The 8,600-nt window shown below is 46.3% G+C and overlaps 1 long non-coding RNA gene across 1 annotated transcript; it reads left to right on the plus strand.

Annotated features, from left to right (window-relative positions):
• Positions 1-442: 442 nt before the first annotated feature.
• Gm30378 lies at positions 443-5,408 on the plus strand. Its single transcript, XR_374981.4, has 3 exons — positions 443-639; positions 3,159-3,246; positions 5,185-5,408. It is a non-coding gene; the product is annotated as a predicted gene, 30378 (long non-coding RNA).
• Positions 5,409-8,600: the final 3,192 nt, after the last annotated feature.

Consider the following 8,600-nt stretch of genomic DNA (forward strand, 5'->3'; position numbering starts at 1 on the left):
TCTTTAATATCAGCCCTGAGGAGACAGGGAGAGGCAGATTCCTGTGAGTCTGAGGTCAGCTTGGTCTCCACAGTGAGTTCTGGGCTAGGTGAAGCTACATAGTGAGACTGGTCTCAAAATGAATAAAAACTATTGCTTCCTGAGGAGGAGATCTGTAACAGAAGGCGAATGCAGCGGGGCAGCAGGAGCTGCATAGGGAAAGGTCCAGGACATACTGTAAAATCAGATGACTGGAAGGCCATGGTCCTAATGTAACAGCAGCCCAGGACACTATAGTGCTGTACTGCATGCTCAGCAGCAGATTCTCTGTGGCTTTAGGCTGGTGCAGGGTTCTTACAACTTGTATAATATTTGCTATCACCCAAGTGGGTCAGATTCAGAGGCATTATGACTGAGAGATGACAGGGTCTAGCTCACAAAGGGTCATTTCAGTGCATTTGAAGTGCTTTCCTGCATGCCAGGAATGAGTTGTGCTTATAGCAGCATAATGATTATGCTGAGACGATGCTCTGCGTGGTGCTGAGGATCCAACCCACAGCTTTGTGCATGCTAGGCAAGCACTTGAGCATCTCAGCTGCACAGCCAGCCCATGAAGCCCTTGTTTTCAGAAGAGGGGAAGTGTTAATGCTGAGAAACAAGGTAAGTCTGGTTAACATTTCCACAGATTGCTTTAGGACAGTGTGTGTAGTGACTATTCCTCGTTGTCAACTTAGTCAAGTTGACTACAATCCAGAACTGGAAGGCTCACCAGTGATCCTAATCTGGTGGCAGGGAGATACAAGTTTCTGACCTGGATCTTGGCTTGGAGATCTTGAGGCATAGTAGCTATGAATTCCAGAAGATTAAGACAGGGAGATCTCTGAGCTCAAGGTCATTTGGGATTAAAGGCATGGTGGCGCACACCTTTAATCTGGGCCACACCTTCTGCTGGAGACCTACATAAGGACATTGGAAGGAGAAAGATTTACTCTCTCTTCTCTGCCATCTTGCCTTTCAAATGAGCAACTGCTAGATCCTTGGACTTCCATTCACAGCTGCTGCTGACTGTTGTTGGGAGTTGGACTACAGACTGTAAGTCATCAACAAATTCCCTTACTATATCGAGACTACTCATAAGTTCTGTGACTCTAGAGAACCCTGATTAATACAGTATGCAAGTGTCAATCCACTAAGCAAGTGTGTGGTGCTCTCCTGCACCCAGGCCCACCCAAGCACTGTGCTAGAAATAGACACAGGCGTGCCTGGGAGAGAAGCCAGGGAGCAGAGCCTAGGACTCACTCAGCAGTCTCTTGAGTAAACCAGAAATAGTGTAATATAGTACTTTTGAGTCTAAAGCAGGAAGATTCCTACAAGTTTGAGGCCAATCTGGTCTACATAGTAAGTTCCATATCACCTACGGCTACACAGCGAGAGCCTCTATAAAATGAAAAATAAGTAAATAACACTTGAACAGTCAGGCTCCCGTGGGGAATCTCTAGAACTTAGCATAGCCTGTTCTCCCTGAGGCTCTGATGATTGGGCAGGACCAAGGAGGATGTCCTAATCTGGGATGAAGCCAAGGCCTTTCTACAGGTGAGTTGTTCTTAGGAGCTCAGGACATAGCTCTGGCAGGCTGCACCCGCCCCCCCGCCCCCACTGGTCTCCCTAAAACCCACACAGGCACAGGTTCACCTGACCTGCCAGACTGCTATCAGGTCAGATGTCTCTCCATGGACTCAGACCTTTTGATAATAGTCCTGTGGGACAGTGCTGTCCTCTGTGGGATGAGAGCAGCCCCAAGGTCCGCTGGAGGTTGAATGTCCAGTTTATTGATCTGTATTGCTTTTAGGCTTCAGAGACTGTAACACTGAACAAACATCTTATTGCAGAGAACTAAGTGAGGAAAGATGGGGCCAAAGAAGCACAGGAAGAAGACAAATCAGCAAGGAGAGGCTGTGGCTGACAGTCAGTGCATTCAGAGAAACCTGTGGGAGGGAGATACAGGGGACACGGAGCATCACCATGACTGCAGTGTCTATAAAGGCACAAGATGTCTCCATAAAATGCCACTCAATGGAGCCCAGAGGTGGGACACTCAGCTGGCACGTGCAACACTCTGAGTTTGATCCCCAGCACCATAGACCCCAACAAATTGACACGTGAGCAGAAACCAGAAGGAAGCCAGCCAGGTGATTGCCAGAAGAAAAGAGCATTCCCGCCTGAGGAGACAGAGTAGCAGTATGGCTGGCATGTTTAGAGAGGATCCAGGAGACCAGGTGCTGGGATCAGGGGACAGGCTGGGATCACGAAACTCTCCCTTGCACTTGAGAGGTCAGAGGGTGCAGGGCTGCCTGGCCCACTGTAAGGGCCTCAGCTTCTGCTCTGAGATAGAAACCATGAGAGGGTTTGAGCAGAGCAGTAACTGGATATCTCAGAGGGCTTAGCATAGCCCTCTAGCCTCCCTGTTGAGAACAGTTTGCACTGGGGCAGGACAAAAGGGGGCGCAGCTGGGAGACCATTGGGGTGTCCTAGGTAAAGGACAATAGCAGTCTGGACCCAATGGGAGTGTGAGCAGTAATCTCTTTCAGGTTTATGCTGAAGACTAAGAGAAAATGGAATCAAAGAGGACCCAGATCTTTTGGCCCAGCAACTGAAAGTGTAAAAGTCCCCTGGGCTTAGAATAACAGGAACTTGGGAGGAACCGGCTTGAGGGTTTGGATTACAAACATAGTCACTCCTAAGTGAAGACATCAGAATGGTTATGTAAATCAAGATTGGAGGGAGTTCCAGGCAGAAGATGGAATAGAAATGGTATTTGACGGATCTGATGACCTTGTGAAATGGGAGGAGAAGGGGAAAGAACTAAAGAAAACAGAATCTGGCAGAGCTCCTGGGTTACACTAGAAAACCCTGTCCTGCCTTCAGAGCCCAGTCACTAGGTTCTTATCTCCAGAGTAGGTTGGCTCTCGGACCCAACTCTTCCTCTGAGGGGAAAGGAAAGAACTTGGGAATGCAGAAACACACTGTGGATTCTAGGGGCTCTAATCACAAAATGGGGTAACACAAGGGACTCTATGGGTCTCCCTTCTGCTTTGGGTCTCTCTTCAGCACTCGGTGCTCCCCTTTTCCCTATTCTCTAGCCCCAACCAGGAAGCTAACCATGTGCTTTCTTCCTTTAGCTACACAGATGTCATTGATGTTGTGCAAGCCCTGCAGACTCACTCAGACCCAACTATCAGGTCCTACTTCACCGTTGGTGCCGTCACGGTATGTGTGGAGCCCCTGAGCTGCTACATAGAGCACAGGTAGACACTTAGGACCTGTCTCCAGCCCATGATGTGGTACTGAAGTGAACTGTAGCCAGTTTCCCTCCCTACAGGAATGAGACAGGTGGAACCACAGCAGTCCGTGGTATGTACCCTGTTACTTTTTGACTTGTATAAAGTCCTAACAAGTCTCAGAACAGGCTAAATAGGATTACAGAAAACAGGCTTCATTCGGCTCTGTGAGAACAGAAGCCTTGTGCAATGGATCCTGGGTTCAGTCCCAAGCACTTCCAAAAGGAAAAGGAAATGAGGTGGTGGAGGAAAGCAACTGTAAGGCACCTCAGATCCTCCAGAAGGCTTTCTCCTCGAACAGCTCTGAGAGCCAAGTGCCCTCATACCCCTTCACCAGCACCCAGCATTTCCAAATAATAACCCCAAAGTGAAGAAGGGCTACAGGAAGAGTTGCCGGGTTTTTGTAGCCCTTCAAGGTCCATTGTTCTCCCTGATGCCTACGCAAGTCCCTAGGACCTTTCTGACACTTACTTCAGTCAGAAATACATGAACATATGGAGCCAGGAACAGTGGTGCACACCTTCAATCCCAGCACTTAGGAGGCAGAGGCAGGCAGGTCTTTGTTTGAGGCCAGCCTGGTCTACAGAGTGAGTTATGGTTACATAACTCAGCCAGGGCTACATTGTGAGACCCTGTCTCAAACGAAACAAAACAAAACAAATGAACAAACGAACCTAACTTTGCTCCTTCTGTAGGTTGAACCCTTTCCTCCACTCCCACCACTCTGTCCTGCTCTCTAATAAACCCCTCGCATGAAGGTCGATCCATCTCCCCCTCTTCCTTGAACCCTATTCCTTCTCAAACACCTAACAGAGATATGTGATAAAGGCTGAGTATGGCGGCAAAGGTCTGTAATCCCAGCACTCAGAAGTTAGCTGGGCTCAAATAAACACAATAAAGAAAGTCATAAAAGCAATAAATGAATGTGAGGCACTGGAGATCCTGCTCAGTGCTGAAGATCATGTGCTGCTCTTGAAGAGAACCCGAGCTTGGTTCCCAGAACCCACATCAGAGTAGCTCACAACTATCTGTAACTCTGGCCCCAGGGAAATCTGATACCTCAGGTCTCCTCAGGCCCCCACACTCCTGTGCATATATCACAAACAGACATATAAACCTGCACAGAGTTAAAAATAACAAAAATGAAATCTTTAAACAATAATTAAAAAACTTAAAAAACAATAAATGGGCATTCCAACATGTGTTCAATAGACATAATTTAATAAATACATTATTAAAAGACTGAAGATCAGTATATAATCTACTTAATAAAGAAATAAGACTTAAATTGAGTGAATATAATAATGGAATATAAAAATATAAATATTAGGAATGTGTTTTAATTGGCAGAGCGCCCGTCATTCAGTGTGCATAAAGCCCTGAGTTCGATAGCCAGCACCACATAAAACTGAGCGTAGAAGCACACGCTCCAAGATGTGGAAGCAGGGGGATTAGAAATTCAAGTTCATCCTCTATTGCATATGAACTTCCAGGCCAGCTTTCCATACACAAGATCCTGCCTTTTTTAAATGGCGGGGGGCAGGGGCAGGGGAGGTGATGGTAAGGACAGTTGGATGTCTCTGTGGGTAAAGGCATTTGTCACCAAACTGGATGACATGAGATCAATTCCTGGAATGGTAGAGAAAAGAACATACTGAAGTTGTTCTCTGACCTCCCCAAGGTCTGTATGCTCACTGCCCTATTACACTCACATAAAATAAATAACACATAAATAAAATAAGCAGCAGAAATAGAAAGGTAATAGGAAGTATGAATATTGGTGAACTAATTTCTTTGTTTTTCAGATTGGGAGATCAAAAATTTGAAAGCAAACAAATAAAAATTGCTAATTTTGTTCCTCTTTTAGATATAAGCGGGAAATTCCAGAAAGTAATTTACTGTAGTGATTTACCAATATTCTATTGAAAACCTAAGGAGTGGCACATGGCACAGAGAGCACCGTAAAAGAATTACAGGAACCACGACCACAGACAGCAAGTTACAGCCTGGGCTGCACAGAAGATTCAGCACTCCAATTTAGGGAGAACCTGACTCAAAATAAAAAGCAAGATTTAAATAAAAGGTACTGGCCATACAGTTCGGTGGCAGAATGTTTGCCTAGAATATGCAAGGCTCTCGGGTTAATCCCCAATACTGAAAAAGTACAAATAGTTTTATCAAATAAAATCAAATGATTCCATTACAGATGAAGAGGTGAGGGGACTGGAGAGACTCTTAGAGGGTGATGTGCAGAGCCAAAGCACATGCAAGGATAAGCTAGGTGTGCTGGCACATACCTGTTACCAGTGCTGGAGGTGGAGCCAGCAGGAACCTGGGGCTTGCTAGCCAACCAGTCTAGTGAAATCCATGAGCTTCAGATTCCATGAAAGGCCTTGCCTCAAAAAACAAGGTGGAGAGGAATAGAAGCCAACACCTGACTTGGACCTTTGCACTTTATGGGTGCATGCATGGATGTGCACAGATGCACACATATGTAAACACACCGACACAAACACACAGTCCCAGCTAGCTTTAACTGTCAACTTGAGTTAGCTTAGAGTCACCTGAAGATAGAATCTAGTCTCCACTAAGGCTTTGCCTGAATCAGATGGCCTGTGGCTAGGTCCTTGGGGTTTGTCCTGATTGTTAGGCGGGCAAGTAGTCCTGGATTGTAAAAAGAAAACTTGCTGAGAAGAGCTGCCTTGGAATTTTATGGGGATGACAGTCAATGGAGTTTGTTTTTGGTAGAACAGTCATTTTACTGTTAATCCTACCCACCCATGAGCATGGGAGAGCTCTCCATCTTCTGATAGCTTCCTCAATTTCTGTCTTCAAAGACTTGACGTTCTGGGTGTTGTTTCTCTGAATTCTTTCTCAGTCCATTTGTTTAAAATTTATTTATTTATTTATTTATTTATTTATTTATTTATTTATTTAATGTATATGAGCACACTGTAGCCGTACTGAGGGTTGTGAGCCATCATGTGGTTGCTGGGAATTTGAATTCAGGATCTCTGCTCACTCCAGCTTAAAGATTTATTATTATATCTATGTACACCGTAGCTGTCTTCAGATGCTCCAGAAGAGGGCATCAGATCTCATTACCGATGGTTGTGAGCCACTATGTGGTTGCTGGGATTTGAACTCAGATCTTCAGAAGAACAGTCGGTGTTCTTAACCCTTGAGCCATCTCTCCAGCCCTCTCAGTCCATTTGTATATAAAAGTGTTGCCTGTAGTTTTTTTTTTTTTGAGGTTTCATATCTTATGTATCTCTTCTGCACAGGGTCAATAATAAGAAGTGGACAATACAGTATTTGCTTCATTGTGTGGGGGAAAAAAACCTTTGTTAAATATATGGATGCAGACGACTTGATAAAGATCTTAATTTTGTTTTTGATTTAAAGTAGTGTTTTTCCCCCTCTTTTTTTTTATTTTGAAAATGTATAAAATATCTATCACTACTGATAGGAGGTTAATATTTCAGCGTGTAGTTGTATGCTCTACCCGCCTTTGCTCTGGGAAGTGATCATGATACCAGCCCCCACCTGGCTTCCCTTGAATCCTCAGACAAAAGACACAGACACACAGTTGTTGAATTTCAAATTGCCTTCTTGGCACAATTGCTGGTCACTACTATCTCTCACCTGGAAAATTGTGCCCTTACCAATTTTTTATCTCTGTCTCTCTGCCCTGAACTTCAGTTGCTAAACTCCCCTGACCACCCATCTGTAGGAGCAGCCTGTGTGGCCACTCAGTTTTGATATCTCACATGGTTGCCCAGTTCTCCTCTCTCCAAAGCATGTCAAACTCCTTTCTCCTCCCTTGGTCCCTGCCTGCCACCAGAGACCCTGAAGTCCCACCTGTACCTTCAGTCTAGTAATTGGCTCAAGGCTTTCTTGCTGACAGATCAAGAACCAATTGGGGAACATGACTCTAGCTGTGGGACTGTGATAGGCAGCCTATTTTGGTTGAATGGGGCTTGCTCCGGTGACCCAATAGAGAAATCTACAAGGGACAGAAAGGCGAGCCACATTCCCAACTCCCAGAATCAGGTGCCTGTCCATAATTCCGTGATTATCAATCACGCAGACAATGTCCCAAGCTTCTGGCATTCTGGCTAGACTCCACCCCCACAGTTACCTGACTATAGCCAGGTATGTTCCTCCCCACAGTTACCTGGCAACAGTAAGATAGCCCAGCCCACTATAAGAGAGGCTGCTTGGCCCCTCCTCGCTCTCTTAAGCTCTCACCTTTCTTACTCTCTAGCCCTCCTTCTCTCTCCCTTCCCCCTCTCTCCATGTGGCCATGGCCAGCCTCTCTCTTTCTACCTTCTCTCCTTTCTCCCTGCCTTTCTACAATAAAGCTCTAAAATCATAGGCTGTCTCTGATCATTAAGGCCCTCTGTGCTTGAACGGTGAGATGGGATTGATTGATGGGATGGGCTTTCTCCTAATGAGCCATCTAACTTCCCACCAGAAGGCCATCCTGTGCTACAGCCACGGACCTGACCAAGGACTCTCACCCACATGGGAACCATCCAGCGCCCCCTCTTCCCCTGCCCTCTCCTCCCTTCATCCTCAGGGCCCAGTACCGCCCCAAGGCCCCTATTCTGTTTTCAGCTCCTCGCCTATCCAGCATGGGATGCCCCTTTTACACCACCTGCCATGTGGGGTTAGTGGCTTAACACAGCCAGACACCCACTTAGGGCCATGTGCAAAGCATGCGCAGTCTGCCCGCCCAGAGCACCGGAAATCTGGTGGGACGAGGGTTCTCTCCCACTCCCCTCTTTCCCCCCACACCTAGCATTAGAACTGCCCCCTACATAAAAGACTTACTGATTTTTTAAAAAAGTTTTTTTAATAAGGTATTTATTTCATTTACATTTCCAATGTTATCCCCAAAGTACCCCACCCACTCCCCCACCCATTCACTCCCACTTCTTGGCACTGGCGTTCCCCTGTACTGAGGCATATAAAGTTTGCGCGACCAATGGGCCTCTCTTTCCACTGATGGCCGACTAGGCCATCTTCTGATACATATGCAGCTAGAGACACGAGCTCCGGGAGGTACTGGATAGTTCATATTGTTGGTCCACCTATAGGGTTGCAGATCCCCCCAGCTCCTTGGGTACTTTCTCTAGCTCCTCCATTGGGGGCCCTGTGATCCATCCAATAGCTGACTGTGAACATCCACTTCTGTGTTTGCTAGGCCCCGGCATAGTCTCACAAGGGACAGCTATATCTGGGTCCTTTCAGCAAAATCTTGCTAGTGTATGCAATGGT

The sequence above is a fragment of the Mus musculus genome, chromosome 2 (assembly GCF_000001635.26).
Source record: "Mus musculus strain C57BL/6J chromosome 2, GRCm38.p6 C57BL/6J".
NCBI lineage: Eukaryota > Metazoa > Chordata > Mammalia > Rodentia > Muridae > Mus > Mus musculus.